Raw genomic sequence first — 22,387 nt, 5'->3', positions numbered from 1 at the left:
TAGTGCACACCATACCTTGAGCAGACTGAGCAATTGCTGTAAACCAGCGCTATAAGGAGACAGGACCACTAAGTCGTCAGCGTAGATCAGATGGTTAATAAGACTTTCCACCACCATACATCCTGTCTTACACTCTTTTAACTCTTTAGAAAGGGCATCCATATATAGATTAAAAAGAGCAGGTGACAGTATCCCACCTTGTCGGACCCCATTGGTCACTCAGAAGGGTGCAGATACACTCTTACCCCATCTAGCTCGCATGGTTTGACGTGAATACCAAAAATGCAAAATTCTAATCAAATATGGAGGATAAACAATTTGGAATGATTAATTCGATCAAAAGCTTTAGATGCATCCAGGAAACACATACATATTGTGGTGTTATGTCTCCTGTACTTACTAACAACTTCTTTCAGTGCATATATATACATAAGTCTGTGCTATCTTTACTTTTAAAACCAAATTGATTATCAGTGGTCAACATCAAACTGAAATTAAAATCACCCCTAGTGATAGCGAAGAATGAACAGTAGATGGCGGAGGTGTACCATATCCTGGAAGGGTATAACTGCTGAAAAAAACAAATTTAAATTTATATTGGTTTCTTTCTCTTTACCTTTTCTGTCGTTTTCAGTGGGTACCGTACAAGGAATCAGCACTCATGTGGTAATATGCACTCATGTAGTTCTAACTCCTAAAAAGAAAAACCTTCAATTAGCAAGTGAAATATAGAAGTGGAATGGCAAAGACCAGGGCAGGAGTTTCATCAGATTTGTATAGCAGATTTACTGAAATTACCAGGTCAAATCAAACCTTATACCACTGCTACTGGAACAAATTACAGTTTTAAAATGTGCAATTAATAAACACTTGCATTTACTCTAGACCTTTCTTGGCAGATATTGAGTTGACATAACTTACATATCTAACCTACATCTAACTATTTATATTTTTTTATTTGCATCAAATGGTAAACAAAAAACCCATCATAGAGCATCAGTGTTAGCAAGCCTTCAGTGTTTCAGAGCTTTTCAATTAATTTACACTCAATTTACACACCTCCATTATGATCCCTGTGTCTATATCTGCCCGAGGAAGGGTGAGTCTATAACAAGTGAGGTGGGGTTGTATGGATATCTAGCTCTTCTCCATGATGTGGGCAGCTGAGTAATGGCCATGCATCCTTCAGTGCTCCTCTCTTGCAGCACATCAGACTGGATTGAATATGTGCAGAAGATTTATTGGCTGAAAAACCACAAGAGCCCCACAAACACTTCGCCCGAGATCACTTGTAGTGCAAGGCAAGTACAAGACTTCATCTGCAACTCCTCTGGATTCCCCTTTCTCTGTTTCCACCCACCATTTCAAACTATCTTTACATGTTTATCTCTACGGCCCTCTCTCACAATCATATCTATCTTAACCATGCCATTATCCAAACATGTTTTTATTTTATAAGTCACCAGAAACAGGTAGAATTGGGACCGTGGGTGCTTCCAGACTTTTTGGGGGGATTGAGAAGCTTTTTCCACTCATAGCCTCTCTTTAGTTGGACAGCATTAATAATTCATGGGACACATGTGTTACAGATAGATTATAAGCATCTCCACTTAAGTACCATCATTATCATTATTACGGCCAGAGAACTTTATTCAGCATCTTGCAACTTGTGATTCATGCGATTGAGGTTTGATTTTGGATTGTGGTTCAAGGGTGGATTTGTTTACAATGCAGACCTCTGGGAGACACTATGATGATTAGCAGCTCCAGTCCAGCACATTTTAAACCCAAAATTACTCTAATGCAGACCATAACAGTGATGCATTTGGTGATTATAATGACTTATAATGTCTTATGCCACAGGGTTTCTGTGAAAATGCTATGCATTCACATTATCAATTTTTTAAAAATTTAAGGGCATTGCGCTTTGTATGAATGGGGAACCCATTTTTGGTTTGTTTTGTGAGTAGATTGAAAAAGTTGTAAAGTTCCTGCTGGTAATGACCACAAACATACATCAAGGTGCACTTCCATCCATGGCTGGTAGTGGGCCTGATTCTGGATGGCTCCTCCATTTTGTACATGTACTCTTTGTCATTTTTTCTATGTATAATATATTTATAATTTTAAATGTTGAGAGAATCTCATGTTGAGCCTTTTGACACTCACATTAGACAGAAAAAGATGTAGGACGGCGGAAATGTTTACCTCTCATAACCAGGACTATTAATACTTTTATTCAAGTATCTTCTATTGACTTCATGAGTTCCAAGAATCATCCAAATCTGATTCCATTTTATTAAAAGCAAATGTAACTGAAGACCCCCACACACGCAGTATACATGGGTGTGTACACAGTAGGTCATTGTTTGTTGTCCACAACTGCTGTCACATATTGTGACAATCTAAAAGAGAAAAATATTCATATAATGAAGAAAGAATATATATTATACATGCATAACAAACATTAAGTATATTGTATTGTATGTTTTACTTTAGAGTTGGGACATGATATTAAAAAAGATTAATTTAAAATGTAAACCTCGTTTGCATGGTTTGCTTTTCTTCACAATTTCCTGATCTGCTTCAGAAAGACAGGAGTCCGTGAATTTAAGTCATTAAAGTCCTTATGTTTTGATTTATGCGACACCTACTTAAATAATGATAATATCAAGCTTTAATGCAGAACATCTGCTTTCCCTATAAATTATTTCAAGAACAGTTTGCCTAAAATCATTAAATTAAATGTAATTATATTACTAGATATCGGCTTAACATCTCAAATAAAAACTCCTCTCAAAAGACGTCAGGCCTCAAAAGCATGCTTTATGAGCTGTGAATAAACTCACAATTGCTTTCCCATATCATCATATTGAATCATCCTCCACGCACAGAGAGAAGTTCAGGCATATTTTGTTTTATTGTTGTTCAACTATCACTGTGAGGAATGATGTTATTAAGAAGGTGGAGGAAAGGTAAACTCTGGCCTTTGACTTCCTGTTCTGCATTGCATGACTAGTGTTGGCTCCAAACCTGAGTACTGGGTCATCACTAACCTGGTCTGCTCTGTAACAGAAAGCCAACACACAAACTGATGGTATCTGACAGCCTGAAACCGGATCAGATCTGGCACTCCTGTCCTACAGAGACCAGCCCAGAGGGCATTATGGGAACTCTTGGAAAACTGGCTAGGGGATGAAATGCCAACAGAGGTTCATAGACTTTCAACCACCTCTGAAACTAGATTTGGAATAACATCTGTCAGTCATGGCGTGGTTAGGGCAACTCTCTGGTTGCAGTTATATAATAAACATTTCAGAACTTTTCATCATTATATAAATTATTGCTTTAAATTAAATACAAGTGGTAAAAATTGAATTATGCAGGCCACACTCAAAGTTTTGTCGACAAATATTTAGGAGGAATATTCAAGTGCAACCTTGTTAATGTTAATAGAAGATGAGGGAATAGCAAAAATCAAAACAATCACAATCACAATCACAATTGGAAAGATAATGTGGTAAATAATAACAAATGAAAGTAGTATAATTTATAGCAGATCAGATTAATGTCAAAATAGACGCTCAGTTTCAGTAGATCCACACGAGAGACAACAGCAGATGAGTTGAGCTGAAATTCATGGCTGTGCATGGCTTTGAAACCTTCTGTGTTTTTTGTTAAAACACAATCCTTTTTGCTGTATAGCGGAGGGAATGTGTCATGTTTATTCTGAGTTGAGATTCAAATCAATTTGGCTGAAAATCGAAACCTAAAGCCGCTGCCAAATAACCTCCACGTTCGGTCTGTGCATTTGAAAATTACGGAATTCTCTTGGACTTGCACTTTTACCTTGCTGAAATCTATCCCCACTGAAAAAACTAAACAAAAGTGATGAGGAGATAATAATACAGCATGTTTCATCCAAGCACGGCAAATTAGAAACATACTTGGATATAGCCTGACTGTAAAGATGGTATCACCACCAACTGTGTGAATGGCCACAAAAATGTCTGATCTCTTCAAATATTAGCTCAAATTATAGCGTTGCTATAGTAGAAAGTCAGTCTATCTGATCTTCATTCATCCCTTTCTGAAATAGAAGCATAATTATAAAAAAAAAGTGAATGGCAACAGCTTAAATCTCTGTGTATAAATGACGGACCAGGTGGACCTGTACAGAGAAGCCCACATGACTGGCCTGGAAACACAGTGCCTAAATGAGAAACGTAATACACATTTACCATATGCCAAGTATGAGCTTCAACAAACAAGCGTAGACCTGGACAATGACAAATGCATGACTGTTTTAGAAGGGTGTGCACAGAGCTCTCATGTATGCATGCTTGTTTCCTAGAAGCATTCATGCCACATCAGGACACACAGGCAGTTGACGTCTGGTTTACATCCTCAACAAAAGTCAGTGTCGTGACTCCCCTGTATCCCAGAATTCCCTGAGCTTCTGGTGAGACGTTTGCACAGAAAGAGAGAGTATCTGGATCCTGTCAGCGTTTCCCTAAAGACCTCAATTATACAGACCGGCTTAATTAGATCAGCTCTGATTGCTATTTCAAATGACGGTTTAACATGAAGCTGTGCGTTTGTCATTCCCACCCATCTCTCGCTGTCGCGGTGCTATTGGACTGCTGTGTGCAATTCTGTCCTGCTACAAGTCTGTCATGTCTGGAGCTGGTGTATGAGTGATAGAGTGGGCGTTGTGACGGTGATGAAGGGCCGACGTGGCAGGTGCTCTGCGGATGATCTGGGGTCAGACTCTGGATTGAACCTGAAGAGCTTTTAAGGAAAGGCAGGCGTTTTACATTGTGCACCAGGCATCTGTCACAGTATGTGGATTTAAACAGAGCAACCAGCACCTTTATACTCCACCACACAGGCACGCACACACACACACACACACACACACACACACACACACACACACAGTGGCACGCAAAGAGTACATTTAGGGAGAGTACCAGAAGCACCAAGAGTCCACCACAGGACCGAGTTTAGTAGCGAGTTTAGTCGCTCACAACAGGTTTCAGTTTGTGTCATATGTCTGTGTGAACAGGAGGACATGTGTGTTTTCCGTGTGGGTATAACAGTATACATACTATACTTCCTCTGTGTATAGTATGTGTGTTTACACACGTCTTATGTGTCGTGGTAAAATTGCATGTTAAGAAATAAAAGCACACGTTATTCAATGATCTCATGGAAACATTTCAAACCACACAATTTTCCCACTATATAATCACTGAACTTCATTTTATAGTTCAAATGTGTACAGCGCGGCTATGAGTCAAGAGTGAAAAACAACCTTAATGTGCAAATATATTGTGCGATGTGATGAAACATTTTTGTAATTATGAATTATTTTTAGTACTGAATGGTATTTCATGTGAAAATATGTTTGGTGCTGATACAGTTTGTATTTGAAATAACTGTTTTTCTCAAATATTTTGTCTTCTCTTTTTGAAGGAATATAGGATTGTTAATTAATACAAAATATAAATGGGCAAAGCCAAATCTGTTGAAATTGTTTCTGAAGGAAAAATAAAATACCACGTCTTTTTGGATCTTCTTTTGGTGAGTTAGATAAATGAAATGTATATTTTCATCTATAAATACAAATACTTCCGCAGTTATGTATCTACATGTGTGAACAGTGACTGTGTCAAATTTGCATTACGTTGAACTAACGTAAAAATGGGCTTCTGAAGACTAAAGCAAGCCAGACTTTCCAAACTTGTTTTCATTGAGCAAAGGACTAAAACTCCACTCGGCCTGGTGAGTGAAAATAACATCATCTTTATTTTATGCAGTCCACCTGTCCCATGATACTGGGATGTTGAAAGCTGCTGGCTAGAAATGTGTTGACTGTGTCACTAACAAGACTAATCAGCACATAGTGCAGTAGTAGCCTCCATATGTGCAAACAGTGTGTATCCATTTGGCTTGGCTTGCTTTGACTCATGTCAAGCTGTGGCTAATCCCTCCTGTTGCTCCGTGTCTGCATGATGAAGAGGAGGCCGTGATGCTTTGTGCTCAGGCTGAGGCCTTTGATGTCCCATGCCCCTGTGTCCTTAAAATCACTGCTGCTTTCTTATTCAGTAATACAGTACTTGCTTGATTTTAGTCTCCTTCTCTAGAAATGAAGTGTGACTCGTGCTATCTCTCTGCTAGTTTGACTCAAAATATTCCATTCCCATTCCATTATCCAAACCGCTTATCCTATTTAGGGTCGCGGGGGAGCTGGAGCTGATCTGACATTGGGCGAAGGCGGGGTTCACCCTGGACAGGTCGCCAGTTTATCACAGGGCTCAGACAGACAACCACTAAGGTCACATTGGCACCTTAGTGGTTGCGTTCCACTACCCTCAGCTGCATGTCTTTGGACTATGGGATGAAGCCAGAGAACCCGGGGGGGAACCACACTGCTACGGGAGAACGTGCAACCTCCACACAGAAGGACCGCCCGGGATCGGGGATCGCACCCAGGACCCTCTTGCTGTGAGGTAACCGTGCAGCCCCAGACTCAAAATATAACTCTTCTCTTTGCAAAACCTTCATCATAGCCATCATATCAACACAACATGTTTGGGGTCAGGAGGTACACGTTTGGGTTCCTCAGGTTTGGAACAGAGATGTGGTTATTATTTTAAACACAAGAGAGGGCTTCAGAGCATGCAGACACTCTTGTCAGGGAAATAAGGCCGAGCCATGCAGATTGCCAGCAGGGCTTGTTTCCCCCCGTCAGTGAAGAGAAGAGACCATGAACAGCCTAAATACAGCACTTCCTCCTCCTCCTTCTCATGGTTTTCATTCTTAGCAGAATTCTCCTACTCTCTGCATCTCCTCACAGATCTTACACAGACAAAAAACACACAGATACATTTAACCACACTCTCAATTAGGCAAGACAGTGTGTCCACTTATGGACAACCTGTTTAAATTGACAAGAAACACAGCTCAATCCCATGTTGACAAGGCTAAACAAGCAAGAGTTCATTTTAAATATGTAGTTTTAGTTTGTGCATGCATGTTTGACAAAAAAAGAGAAAGAAATCTCGTAATTACGCTTGACATATTTTTGCTACAGTGTACTTCAGGACAAAAGCATTCAAAGTAATTACAGTGACCTTATATATGCAATCAAGAGTTCAGTGTCCTCAAGCAGTTCTCTTCTCTTTGTTCCACAGGACCATCTTATGTGCTCGTGTTTGCTGCTTGTTTGACTAAACAAACAAAGACAAGCAGAGCTGGAACAGTGATTAGAGAAATCAACAAATCCTGGACAGGACATGAGCGCATGGGCCTCGAGGCCAGATCAGGTTCTTTGGAAAGGGTGAGTCAATGAGGTTAAAGGACGAAGAGTGAATGTGAGGGGGAGTGAGGGGACGAGAGGTGTGAACTCCCAGCCGACAGAGAGGCCTCTCTCAATTTAGTTTATCATATCCATCATGGGAACATCACTTCTATTTTCTTTTCATTACAGGACCAATCTCTTCACAATCCTTACAAACAACAGTGGAATAACAGCTTATTTGCTCTGTGTGGCCTTGTTGCAAGGTGGAGTGATGTAATATCTGTGGAGATCTGCACTGCTCAGTGAAGGTGGAAACAATCCACCTTCCCAAGAGCACAAGTCACTAGCACGCACATGACGCTGGAAATAAACAATAACAAAAATCAGTCAGAATACGATAAATGCAATGATTGTGATATCGAATCAAAAATAAACAGGCAGCAATGATATTTTGACCTTTATCTTTGTGGCTAATGCCTGCAGACGTTAGTTGTATGTATGTTAGAGATACAATGTTGCAACAGAAAGCTAAAATAGACATGTGTTTTTGCCGCACAGCTTCAAAACCTCCAAAGAACAAAATGAGACAGACATTTTTGCCAAGTTTGAAAACATGAGCAGATGTTTCCCTGTCTCGGTTTATTTGGCCAGACAGGTGAGCGATGCATAATGCCATGGCTTGGCACGCCCGTGCATGGCTCAGCTCTGTCTCTGCCTAATTGTCCTTCCCACACATAGCCTGGTTCAGATCAGATCTGACACAGTATGTGCAGCAGACACACAGAATGGCTCTCTGTTTACGTGCAAAACACTTTAGGGTCTGTTTAGAGTCTCCCTGTGGACTTGTTTAAGATGTGTTTAACTGTACAGATGTTGGCTTTGAGACTGGGTGGGGTGGGTACTAGCATATCAAAAGAAGATAAAGATGATGATGGCACGATATCGGTTACAAGGCAAATGGCATCTGTGAAGTTGTCAAGGTAACATCAATTGGCACATGTGATGAGAGGCTTTAATACTGTATCTAAATCACCAAAGAACTGAATAAGTTGTCAAATTATTTTTGTCGTTCAAAATCCTCTGGAAATCTATCCAACCTCAAAAATGTCTCCAAAAATGAGGCTCCACTGAAGTGTGTTGCATCCCTATTAAATGAGTTTAGTAAAGGAGACAGCCAGTCAAATATGAACACATATACATATCCTCATGATCAAAAGCTAGTTTTCCCTCAGGGAGTTAGCAAGACAATAAACCACTGCAGTGTTGGAGGTAAAAAGAATGATGGTTAAGTTTGGTTTGCTGAAATGTGTGTGTTACATCTCTGCCGGGAGTCCTTGAGAGAGTTTCATGCTCCAATATCATGTGTGAAAAAGAAGAACATGAGTTGCTCATTTTAGAAATCCTGTTAACACCAGAGTGGAAATGGAAAATGTCTGTTTTGAAAAATAAATCCAGGATTTAGTTCATGATGTTTTCAACATAATGTTGGTAATTTTTTACTGCAGATTGTGGTGCTATCCAGCTATTTTGAATGTTTTTTTTGAAACAGCCAGACACTCTGTATACCCCTTTCTTGTCCGAGCTGAGCTTTTAATGTAACTGCAATCAACCACAACAAGATTTTTGAGGCCCGGCGTTCATCCCTCAGAAATCCCACCAAACGTGAGTAGTATTGGAATTCCGGAGCACCATGCCAACCGTGAAGCCTCCCTGCCTCTCAAAGCACTGCACGGAGGGGCAATTTTCCTCCGGCTGAACTTCCCAAAGCTGCCTCACCTGGAACCAATCTGTAACACAATCGAAGGGTCCTGACTTGAAAGCCCATTCCTTCCCTTTGATAGTCTCCTCTTGGTAGCCTGCACGGCGCTGGAAACAGGCCTTTTGTAATCTGCAGATACAAAAGAGCCAGGGATTGAGATGAGTATCCACCCATCAAAGTGCATTATGCAAATAATCGAGAAACAAAGCTCAGATACTCTGTTTTTTTATGTCCTTTTTTTTCTAAAATGAGGGGGAAATTGGCCCGGCAATTGGAAATGTTAAGTGTTGTTTTCTTCTGGATTGTGAGACACAGTATGGACATAAATCTGTGCTTCTCTTGACTAACCTTTTAGCGACAGGTGTAAGTCGAGCACTGAACACTTTACCCACAGTAGCTGTCAAAAGTACTCCCCTGGTGCTCTCACAGCTCTTCCAATAGGCAAGGAGAGCAATTAAACTTTAATAGCTGTCCATTTTGGGCTCCTGGGAAAATCTGTCTTGAGTCAACATGCCACACCTTATTTACTCCCTTCACTTTCTCCCTTAAGCAAAGATGTAGTGTCCTGAAGTTGAGGAAAACTCTTTTTAAGACTAATATATATAACTATGAGAAAACACAAAATGTACTAGACATGTTTTACAATATCCAGAGTCAGACGGACCAGAATCCATTTCTTTGTCAGACGTCCAAAAAAAAGAGGTTATTTCTGTATACAATCCTTTGAATAGTTTTATTTACTTCATACATGTGATTTCAATTGAGGTGATTAGCTGCAATTGAATCAGCAGCAGAGGAGCCCGGTGAATGGATGCAAAGCATGAAATGAAAAGGACATTTGTTCAGTGAGCCCTCCTTCTACATGGTCACCGTCCCTGACTCTGACAGTCAGTAAGTCACGAGCTGATGTCGACACTCGGCCAACAGTCCGCTCTTTGCTGCTCTGCAGGCTGAAGTCCAACCAAACACACTCCTTTCATTCTACACAATCAACTTATCCAGTCTGCCTTTCATCATTTTTATTCTCACATGCAAATCTTTTTTTTCATTCAGTACATCTGTCATTTTGTTTCATATCCAAAGGTCTCACTTAGGCTGACAAAATATTTCGGTTGAACTTTAACTTAGGTTGAACAATCAATGGTGTCATCTTTCTGTTTGTAAATTGACTGTTACATTGAAACGTAATAGAGAAAAAGTTGTAACAAAAATAAAAAAATATACAATACCAATATTATAAAGTCGAATCTTTGGACATTTTCTGAGCAAACTACTGATCCATTGTGCCATTTTTACTTTAGTGGCAATTTTGTTTTGGTGATGAACTAATGCAGGTCACCATATGCTGCTTCTACACATTCTTCTTTATGTCATTGTTATAAAAGCACAACCCTCTCACAACCTCATTATTATGTTAGTCATCCCTAACAGTGATAACAAGTTACCCATTAAAAAGTTACAAAAGTCTTAACTTCATTGTCAGTGTTATACAGCCCAAGTTTATTGAAAGTATTGTATTTTTGTGGATATGACAATACATGTCTGTGGATAGTGATATATTTATGGATTATGGTACACATGTTTGGATGAACTATTAACAAGTTCAGCTTAAAGATAAAACTGCTGAGTGCTGTGTATGTTTTTATTTCTCCGCAAGCACTTCAGACTCCCTCATTTATCTTTTCCTTCCTCTGCCCTCTCAGACTGGTCTCTTCTCTCTTTCAGTCAGCGGCAGTCATATAACAAATTGATTTGTTTTGCTTTTTCCTCCTCACCTCCTTATTTTCTGTATTTCTGAATGTATGCCTGTATGTATTGGGAGTTGCTTGTGAATGTGTGGTTTTTTTTGGAAATCAATTATGAAACAATAAATACAAACATACTGTAAAAGCTGAAAGGTCTCAGGTGGCAGACAGACCTGGTTGAAAAAGTAGGACAGTGGATCTCAGTGTTTATGTGAACAGACTCCGGCCAGAGTGATCCAAGGTTCTGCTCTCTACTTGTACGATCAGACTCCTTCGTGTTTGACTTGCACGACCCCAGAATCAGTAAGCAACACATGCAGCTTTAATTGGAATCACTTGGTCACCCTGCAGCAGGATGAACAGGGCTTTGTTGCCAGCATGGCAGCTCACAGAACCTACACATCTCCATAGAGGTTGGCTGGACCACAGAAACCATTTGAATGGCTTACGGAAATCATAGCCTGCACTGCTACTAGTACTTCTACTACTCATAATAATAGTATTAATGATAGCAACTTCAACAAAATAGACACTATTGAAGTTGATGCTGTTGAAAATTATAGTATTTTCATCTCATTATTACAGTGTTATTTAAAGTATGTTTGTTTCCCTGAAATGGCATCTGATCTGAAATGTGTTACTGATTTATGAGATATATTTTCAAAACAATGAAGTAAATATCATAGTAAAGTAAATATCCCTCACAGGAAACTTGTGAGATACACACTGCAATTAAATTGAGTTCCAAATAAGAAATGCTTGTCAATAAACTATAGTCTTCTTAAAAACTTGTACTTTCACTTTGAAATGTTTCTCTACTACTGATTCATAGTCACAGAAGCAGCACGTTAATCTCAGTTCTTTAACACAATTTAAAGTAGTTTTTTTAAATCAATTTTGAATGGAGCACATAATTAAAAACTAATGAAAATATTTAGCAAAGGTTTCATACAAAGTGGTAGATTGTTGGATTAATAAAGTAGATGTTTTAATTAAATGGATGTATAATACAATCTAATGCAATAGTCTGTTCATCTTTTGTCGGGACTGCAGAGCATGTACACCATCACATGTTCAAATCCCTTTTGCCAAGATGCTGTAGACAACAATATACTATATACGATAACTGCAAATACAGCGATATGGTGCAGAGGAAATTAAGATGTACAGGCTGTGATCTATCGATAAAATATCTGTTTTTTTTCAGCCCCAAGCTCCTCCACATCTTTCTTATAGGAATAAATGAACTTGAGGAAAGGCCTCAGGACGGACTTATGGACACAGAAATAGTAACCATTCATTCTTGTGTAATTCCTTAAATTTCCTTAAGTGAATAAATAACTGAATAAAGGGGCATCTACATCAGCACCAATATCCTCTCAAATTAAAAAGAACATGACTCTGATTAAGATCCTGTTTGAAAGGACCGTTTTTTTCACTGCAGCTTCCAGGACATTCCAGGGTATTAGACCAGTGAGTGAGCTCTCTGTTTTCTCTGGACGCTGACCTTCACAAAAGGGTCACTTGGGTTTCAGTGCTGGCTATCAATGCTGTATAGCCGCTCAATGTCTTTGTAGCACGGCACTCCTTTATCACCCATCCTCGTCACAGCTACGAGCAGATGCTCTCAGCTGACGTCAAGACTGACGTCAAAACCTTGATTGTAATTTGATATTTTCCCTGTTTCTAAGTAATTACATTACTGAAAATGTAAACAGTTAAATTATGATGTATTTATTTATTTATTTTTCTCTGGTCGTGCTCGTCTCTGGTGTTCGCTCATTTGTGAGTGAGTGTGAGTCTGTGTCTGTCCCCAGCTAATCTGACTATTTTCTGCAGAAAATATTGACTAATATTTACGTACCTATTGCCTGCATACATCGCTGCTTGTTTTTTAGTTTGAATAAAGTGTGTTTTACGATCCCTTACTAACTCATTGGTGTCTGGAGTGAGCATAGCACATTTAATCACAACATGTTACAAAAAACTTACTTATCATTGCTTTCTCTTTAACATGATAGAAGGTAAAGATAAAACATACAGCCATATGAGGATTTCCTGAGGCGGCACTTAACAGCGTTTCTGAATCGATCATTTAAGTTCCATGACTCTAACTATATTGAGGGATAAGTCTCAATCCTTTGAAGGACATAGACCATATGTACTTTTGGTTATTTGTTCTTCAGGACATTTCAGGAAATAGAGTAACTGTGGTTTTTCATGAGGTTTCCAGAGTTCATTCATGCACCCATGTTGAGATTATTCCACCGTGATGCTTTATGACTGCTTTTGCCCAGTTGTCTGTTGACTGGCATCAAACCGTCTTTAAGCTCATGTAGCTGCCATGTAAAATGAATCAATCTTAATGCAATGCTTCTGTGAGTTTGAATGTTATAATGCAAAGTGATGCATATAGAACATTCTATAAATTCTCATGGCAGTGTATGCGTTTGTTAATGATGACAAGACCAACTTGACAATAGTGCAAAGAACAGAGAACAGTGATCATAAAAGAGCACGAGTATATGACATTACCTGGATTTTATTCAAATTAAAACTATTCCACTTAACAAATAACTGATATAACAGAAATAGGTGTATATTGTCTACACCTATGCTTGGGAATAATACTATCACTCTCTCCTCTTCACCTTTAGCATTTACCTAGGCAGGGTACTTTTTCTTAATTAGCTGGCTCCTCAAAACCTTATGAACTGCACTAAGTTATTTCTGGACATCTGTTCACATATTCAGCAGCAGCCATGCCATTTGACCTCTTCACTGAGCATCCCACATGGTGCCCTGGCCCTCTTCACTGGAGTCTTGGTGATGTCCGGCGGCCCGAGTTCGAAGGTCACAGCGATGACAGCAAGCACCTTGCTGCGAGACTCCTCTCTGCCCACCAAAATAAACACAGGCGGTTTCTGCTCCTGCCCTGCCACAACACCCCTTGTCCAGCTCTGACTGAGTCTCAGAGATAAAACACTATGGGTGCACAAAATCCCGCCTTCTCTAATCAAAATACTGTCAGGGTCAAAGGTCAAGCTTGGAGATCACAGCCAACTTTTGTCCCAGCGACATTGTTCCACAGAATGTGGCTTTTCTCTGGTGGAGGGAAAGTTTTGACTGTTTTCCTTTGCTGGACTCCTGTTTGAGGAGCTTTTCCTCACCATCTGTCGTTCTCTTTTCTCTGCTCTCACATAAACAACCAGGGAAAAACCTAAATATGCACAGCAACACAAGAAGAAGTACAACACTCCCTGTCTTAGAAAACGTAAAACACTACATTTTCAACAAAACGTAATTTCTCTGCATTTTACAATTCAATTCATCAGAGAACCATCTATGCCAGAAGGCTGGAAACACTTATGCCAAGTGTGGATTAAACAAATAGCCTTTTCAAACATTAAAGGAACACCTAAGAAATTACCTAGGGAGTAAAACAACCTGGGCTGCTATCACAATAAATAGTGATGTTGTGTCTTTTTATTTGTGCCATATGGAGGTCATATAAAAGAAAAAATATGAGAATTGCAGGAACACGAGAGAGAACCTCCTCTGCATTCCACTCTCCTTACATGTTACTGCACATGGTGAGTCTCAAAAAGGTAAAGCATATACACTTATATCTGTGTAGCTCTTTGTATCTTCCAAATTGTATTTACATGATCTAAAGGTGGTTGGAAATTGATTAAACCATAATAGTCAGAAGTATATTTCCTACAAAATCTATATGCTATAAAATATCAATTGGGTTTGGTGTAACTGGCAAAACAAATAAATTGTGAGTTTGACTAAATTGTGCTCTTAAATGTCCAACAATATGACTCATATGTGTGATATTGAGGGTTTTGTTGCTTATAACGAGACTATTTTAAAGCAATAAGGGTTTCTGATGTAAGTAGCTATTGGCTTTTGAAACTAATCAGTTGAAATATGTGTGAAACAAAACCAGTTATATTATGGTTTTGCATCAACTTTACATTTTTTGTTTCATGGTGGGAACTGACATTTTAGAAACAAGGGTGACGTTTGTATGAGGCAAGAGATCTTCACTTATTGACCTTTGAAATATTTAGATTGAAGACAGTTGCCTCATCTGACTAAAATTGAAGGAGCCTCTGTCTGTCCTACAATTTTCTAGACAACTGTCCATCCGATTGGCGAACACAGATATATTGCTATAGACTGCAGTGTTGTATGAGTATCTTCATATCTATTTGGAGTAGGTTGAGAAGGGACCCCTATTAACTATTACACCGCTCAACGGCATGCAGGTTACAGCTCTGTCTTTGTCGCATTTTTCCCCCATTAAGGCTTATATTCCAGTATTATTATAGGGTATTCAATTATATGTCATAGTGGGTAAATTAATGAGGACCCAAGGAAGTGCAGTGTCGAGTGCAAAGTTGTTTCTATGAGCGAATCTTAAGAAAGCTGCAAGCAGCAACACCGTAGGCCAAGCAATCAACCCGTTCTGAACAGACACTGTTGACTGTCTATGAAAGTTAATCCAATCTTTAATAGATAGACGTTTAACTCTTTTCAGACCTTATCATGGTACACTGCAAAAGACTGAGTTTAACATTGTTTGTAGACTTTCAGTATTCTTCTCTGCATGTAAAGTTCTATAAGTATATGAAAGAATGAAAAAGAAACAACAAACTGCATAATGAAAGGAGAGCCAATGGAACCAAAGAAAGCTGACAGCATCAACCAACACTTCAGCATCTGGCCATTTACAAAGACAGTGTGGTAGGTAGGGAGACAACAAATTGCTGGACATTTGTGTAATTTATTCAGAATACAGTGTCCTCTAGATTGCAGCCTGCAACCTATTTGCACAGCATTATCTCTCAGAAGTGGTTACAGTTGGGTGAGGTGCCAGTGCAGCTTTTCTGAAGTATCTTTATACTGGTACACATTAGTATCACATGTGTCTACTGCTTGTTTTTACTCACCAAACAGTGGAACTTAAAACTGTGTAATACATCAGTAGTATTGGCAGCACTTTGGCTTATTTCACAGTGGAAAGTATCAAGTGCATCTTCTCAATTCATGTACCCTGCAAACAATGAAAAGAATAAAAAGAAATTCTGGATCAAAAAGCCAACACATTCCTTCCTGTCACTGTTTTAATGAATGAAAATGATGAAAACATAATTGATTTTAGTTTACAGCAACCCACAGTACATAAATTGTCATGGCCTTGAAAACACACACACAAACAGTGGCACATTTTGAAACACTGGCTTCACATTTGTTGCTGTCATCATCCCGTTCAAGAGTCATTATTTTCCAAGGAGACCTTCGGAGATATTTGTGGTCGTGGTTTCCAGAGATCGTAAAACCAAGTGAAGACCTCCCGAAAAGCTTTCTGCTCAGTAGAGCCGGTACGGTTTCTCGTGGGAACTAAATTATAGGTAGGGGCACAAACTATAGGCAAGAGAAGTTACCAAACGTTACCCATTTAAAAGCCAGTGGGTTATCGTTAACAGACAATATTTTGAATAATGGAAACAGCTTTTTCTGCCTCAAACAGTCTTGGTAGCTGTTTATGAGAGACATCAAACACAAACAGCTTTATTGTTGTCTGTACTGGGAAAACAGCTTATATCTCATGTGGATGGTTACATCTCAGCACCTCCTGACCCTGTGTCAGTGTACACAACATAATGAACCCCAAGTTTCTCCTATTGAGCCGGTAAAAATACATGTTGCATCTGCTGAATGTAACGTGAAAGATTTTACTTGAAAAAAGAAATAATTAGCTGCAAAAGCTGCCTTTCACATCAACATGCATGCACCCCGAAATGTTACTTTCAGATTTTTGAACCTGAACAGCAGCTAAAAGCTTCACAACAGGCGTAGGTGTTTTTCTCACCCTCTGAGCTTAAATGCTTTAATTAATTAACACAGCAACAGTGCAGGCTGTTACACACATACAGACACACCCACACACACACACACATGCACACGCACACACAACCCGCACACGCACGCATGCACACACACGCACAAACACACATCCCTGTGCCACATTTATGTGCCGCATGGGTGTGCTCTGAATTTGATGAAGCAGGATAATTCTCTCAACTGATCATATCAGTAGAGGTATCCCAAGATCAACACCAGATTCTGGAGGTAGACACATATGGGAAACATTTTTCCAGTTCCTAATAGATTTTCATCTGTGGATTTTGTGTATAGACGGTCTGGATGGTCTGGGCACCATCTCCAGGCCTCCTGCAAGTTCTGCACAGCCCGAAGGTCAAGATGTTTTAAAGGAGACAGATGGAAAATAATAGCCCTGAACTCAAACCTCACTGTACTGCACATACATGTAAATGCTTATACATACAGTAAAGACAATACACTATGTGCTTTGCACACAGTGGACAGAGGAAAGAGACCGCATGAAAAGTAAAACTAGTTTAATGAAGAAAAAAAAGTTGACTTCACATTTATATATAATTTATTAAACCATGAAATCACATTTGAAAATCAAATTCTGTGCTTATGAACCAGGAACACAGAGGTTCACTGAGAGTTTACCTGTTTAAACCGTCTTTGAACCTGCCATACATGAGGTGCCAGATGTTTAAAGCTCCTTCACAGGAAGTCAAGCAGATGTTTCACTGGCACTGTGTGACGTGAAGGTGCAGACTGACCGACTGTGAACACCAAGATTACACACCAAACTCAAAGTGAGACCAAAGAGAGCAAGAACAGATGATTTTTTCTATCTTTAACTCCTTGGGCCTTTTTTTTTTTTATTAAATTCAAGATAAGTGCAACCACTGGGTCCTTTTTCTTTCCCCTCGTTCTTCATTTAATTTGATCAGAAAATCTGCTGACGCAGTTTGGTCCCCGACTCATGTGAAACCAATTTCAGCCGCACATAAAAGTCTGCCGCAACGCTTCAAACGGGCAGAGCGTCATCTCACCCGTGCCCAGAACACACTCGGTCAGGTTGGCCATAGACTCTGCAGGTGTGCCGTTACCACTGTTACCACTACAGGGACAAGACACTCTGCAGGCTCGGACGAGCTCATGAACAAAACAGTCAGGACCGCAGAAAGACAAAACATTGACAAAAGAAATGATCTGTGTACCTCACCATAACATTTTCAATGGTGCAAATGTATTACCATACAGATTTTTTAATGAAAACCATTCAATGTGTGAGACCATAAAGTACACATAAGTCAGCTGACCTTCAATCCAAACCAATACGGTTCAGTTCTCAGACCTTTTTTCTTCTTTTACAGCAACGTGCTACTGATGAAAAGAGAAAATCCACAAAAGGTGTCTGAAAATCACATTTCTGTCTGTAGGAAGTTGTTTTAATGTTTAATGTATAGCTTTTTACAGCAATTTGGATTTGGCTACAACAACTAATCACATTGTGAAGAAAAAAAAGAAGAATTAAAGACATTGAATGTAATGTCTGCGGTCTCTTCTCTTTCACGTTGCTTTAGGATTTCAATGATATACCATGAATCAGAAATACAGTCATATATCTGTGTTTCACGGTGAGAATCAGAGAGCATTTACTGTGATCTATTGTTCACTGATGTACAGCTCAGAGAGCATAACAGCATTCTTACATCTGTATAGAATTTTGTTCTACTCATTCATCAATACACTGTGTGTGTTATCACTCGCTTTTGTGCCAAAATCTACAGCGAGCACCCCCCCCATACAGAAGCCCAGTTCAGGATGAAATAATACCCCAGAGCAAATATGAGTGTCACCGTTGGCAATGCAGGGAAACAGGGTATGGACCCAAAATGCAGACCGACGAGGAAGCGGCACGATGAATTTAATGAGTCAGTCAAGCGTGCAGTGTTCAAAAGCCCCAAAGGCAGCAGATCGGTCACAAGTACCTGCATAGCAGCAGCAATGATCTAACACAGAAACCATGCAGGTGGACTAGTTTATATAACCAGTCCAGTGAGGGCAGAAGGCCAGTCAGAGCTGATGAGGGAAATGACAACAGGTGTGTAGGTGGGCAGGGCCTTCAGGAGAGCAGGACTGAGGGCATCTGGTGGATGGTGAAAGGATGGCAGGTCCAGGAAATGAGAGGGTGGCCTGAGGAAAGTGAGCAGGAGCTGACCGGTACAGAGAGGCCTGGCAAAACAACAAAGAAACTATGACAATGAGCGCTATCACATCGACGTATTCATGTGCTCATTCAACTTTAGTTTCCTGTAAGTAAAGTAAGTAACTTGGCTGGTTTGTGTGTCACTACAGTTTTTTCAATGTATAAAAATATAAATATAATATGTGTTAGCTTCATTAAATACACTATAACAGGCTGTGTAGGAGCTAAACAGAGGTTCAGTTTCAGGAACTTCCCTGATTATAATAAATCAATTTTCATTGTAAAACATTATAACTGATTTGACATACATATATAGATCTGCTGCTGCCTCAACAGGCCCTTTTCACAGCACACATGTTGACATGGCATAGCAGGGTAAACACAAGTGTAATTGTTAGAAATAATTACCGTCCCATTGTATTTAGTGTGCCACAGCCATGAACAATACCAGGGCCCTGAACCACCGAAATGGAACAGGGCCCTGGTTAATGTTAATAATTACACCTGTTTTACCCTGTAATGAAATGCCAAGATGGCTGCTTTGAAAAGGGCCTATAATGTGAATTAACTGAACTAAACCTGAATAACTTGAATGGTTGAAAGTTTCCAACTTCAATACACCCTGTCACACTGTCACATTACAGTGCACTCAGATTTGCCTTGCAAATGTATTGTTATAGATTTTAAGAATCAGTTCTTCAGTTGCCGCACATGCTACACAGCTTTGTTCGTTCTTAGTGAAGCTACTTTTGTACCAAAAATCCCAGGGTTTTTAATTTTTACTGGGACTAACCTTCATCATAGACAGCATTGTTTTTTATTATTTTTATTACAACAAAAGAGAAGGGTTGTGGAATTGTTTGTTTAAAGGACTTTAAAGGATGTTTCAATTTGCTCTGAAAATGTAACCTATATGTTAAGTTGACTTGATGAATGAGTAAAAGGTATGAATTTATATTAAGTTAAGATAAAAAAGATTAGAAAAGAGACTATTCCTGCATGATGTTTTACAGTGTCTTTGAACCCGCCTGAAAATAAAAACCCATCTACCATTGACATCTTTACTAATGTGGAACTGACCACAATAAGCATTGTGAACATTTCTTTCTGTTCAAATGTACAACATGAGGAAGTCTAGGCATCTTTTACAGGTCCATGTTTGGTTGTCATTAAATCTGAGATTCAGAAGTCTCCACTCATAATCCCCAAATCAGTGCCACTGGCTCCACTCACTCCTTCAGGACTTTGCCCTCGAACACAGCCATCCCTACTTTTGGCTAAGATAATAAGCAATGCACGGGATATGATAAACAATGACACAGTCAGATGTCAAATCTGGAAGTGTCAGTATATATTACATAATAATAATAATCTTGAAAAAAATCTTAGCGTCCCAGTCATCACTTGATTCACTGCAAACCAAAGTGAAATAAAAGAAAAGCTTATATTTGCATCACCACCATTGAAAATACATGAACTGGGTGGAGTCAAGTAGTCATCAAAGAGTCCAACTGGTGTGGGGCTGTTGTTTCCCAATATAATGGGATATGACAGGAGAGTAATCTTTAATTCAGTCAGATACACTGCAGATATTTGCTTGAAGATGAAACACTTGAGCGGCTCATTCTTTACACTGTAAAAGGCAGAGAATGTGGTCCAGACTAATAGCAGACACTTTCCTAAGGGCAGGGCCGCCTCTCCTTGAGCCAGGTAGTGCTCCAAAACATCCCTCATGCTGATTACCCAGTGCCACTGAAAAGTTGTACCAGTCGTGCTTTTAAAAAAAGATCTGCTGCCACATGTGATGTTTTCGACATGGCCCAGACTGAACTGTTTTGGTTCCAGAAATGCTCAGCAAATCTTTGCTGTGCACACACTAGCGTATGTTGAGTAGGTCTGGGTTTTCATATACTGAGATGTCAAAAAAACTGTTTCTGCGCAGATGGAATGTCTCTTTTATGTGAAATTAAATAAGATCAGCTTGTGGGCCTCTCTCCTTCCTGTTCCGCTTTCCGTTTTATGTTCATTTCCATTCCCGAACAAAGCCGTCTCTCCACGGTGTATTAATGCCCATCAAAGGCCTCAATCAAGTTGCTTTGCCACAGGCTAAAGCCAAATGGGAAAGACTAAAGTTTAATGTTGTCAGTTGCAGCAAGGATGTGGGCTCATGTCGCTTCCGCGTCCTTGTGTTTTCTTTTAACCCCCACATTCGCAAATATCCTGCAAGTCTGATTAATAGAACAAGGCATCTGAAAACAGCCCACACTGAGTGGCCATTTCAAGGCCACTAACCGTGACAACAGTCTTCCTCATTGTGCCCCACGAACAATGGCTGTATGTATTTCACTGTGAGGGGAAAATGTAGAAAATAAAACATAATTACACAGTGCTTCCTAAAAATTTAGTCATGGCTGAGAGTCAATAGACTCTTAGTTTAGAAGTATCCGGCGATGATAAATATTTAAGAAGAAGCTCTCAACTGTCTGCTAACATTTTCAGTAGAATATTGTGCTTTATCAGTTTTAAATAAACTTCCCTTGTACGTAATAACTCTATCTATTCTGTGCTCTGAATAGTGCATTTACAGTGGATGTATTTCATTTAGATGTTTTGATTTTAACCTAATAGATATACATTTTATTTCATCATGCTTATCCTCACTGAACTGTGAAACAGTTTGTCTTTCTGCTGCTAATGAATATATTTGTATTTATAATAAAATGCAATGACATATATAATAGATGGCATGTGATCCTTTTAAACCAGCCGGAGAATAAATACCGACAGTCAAATCAAATGTATGATTATATTTGACTCTTGATCTACTCTTTGATGTTGAATATCTAACTTTTGTCATCAAAGGTAACTTCTTTCTACAGCCTTTTGGCCAAATGTGTTACTTTATAAAGACAGAAGCAACTTGTGTTTCTTTAAGTAAAATATGATGCCTGTGTGTGTGTGTGTGTGTGTGTGTGTGTGTGTGTGTGTGTGTGTGTGTGTGTGTGTGTGTGTGCGTGCGTGCGTGCGTGTGTGTGTCTGTGTCTGTGTGTGTGAGTGTGTGTGTGTGTGATTCATTGCAGGCGGGCGGGTACTGTTAAGGGGAAGCTTTCACTCACAATGCCAGAAAAGACAAAAATATTTTTTTCCACAGTGATCAACACTTTCCATCTCACCATCCCGGGCTGGCGAGTCTGTGTTTTTTAATAAAGCAATTACAGTTAGTACAACTTGGGACACTTTTCCCCTGTGAAATAAAAGGAGATCAGATCATGCTTGTGGCCAAAGCACGAACCTTGAGAACCACACTCTAAACATATGCCAACAGAAATAAAACGCACTATATTCCATCTTTATTCACATCGGTCGCAGACTTGGAGCGAGAGATAAAAACTGATGAGACTAGATTTAGTTACATTTCAAAGTAATGATGGTGTTCATTATGCTTCAGGCTGAATAAGTTAAATTATCAA

The sequence above is a fragment of the Cyclopterus lumpus genome, chromosome 3 (assembly GCF_009769545.1).
Source record: "Cyclopterus lumpus isolate fCycLum1 chromosome 3, fCycLum1.pri, whole genome shotgun sequence".
NCBI lineage: Eukaryota > Metazoa > Chordata > Actinopteri > Perciformes > Cyclopteridae > Cyclopterus > Cyclopterus lumpus.
The sequence above is the reverse complement of the archived record's forward strand: the minus strand, read 5'-3'. Positions refer to the sequence as shown.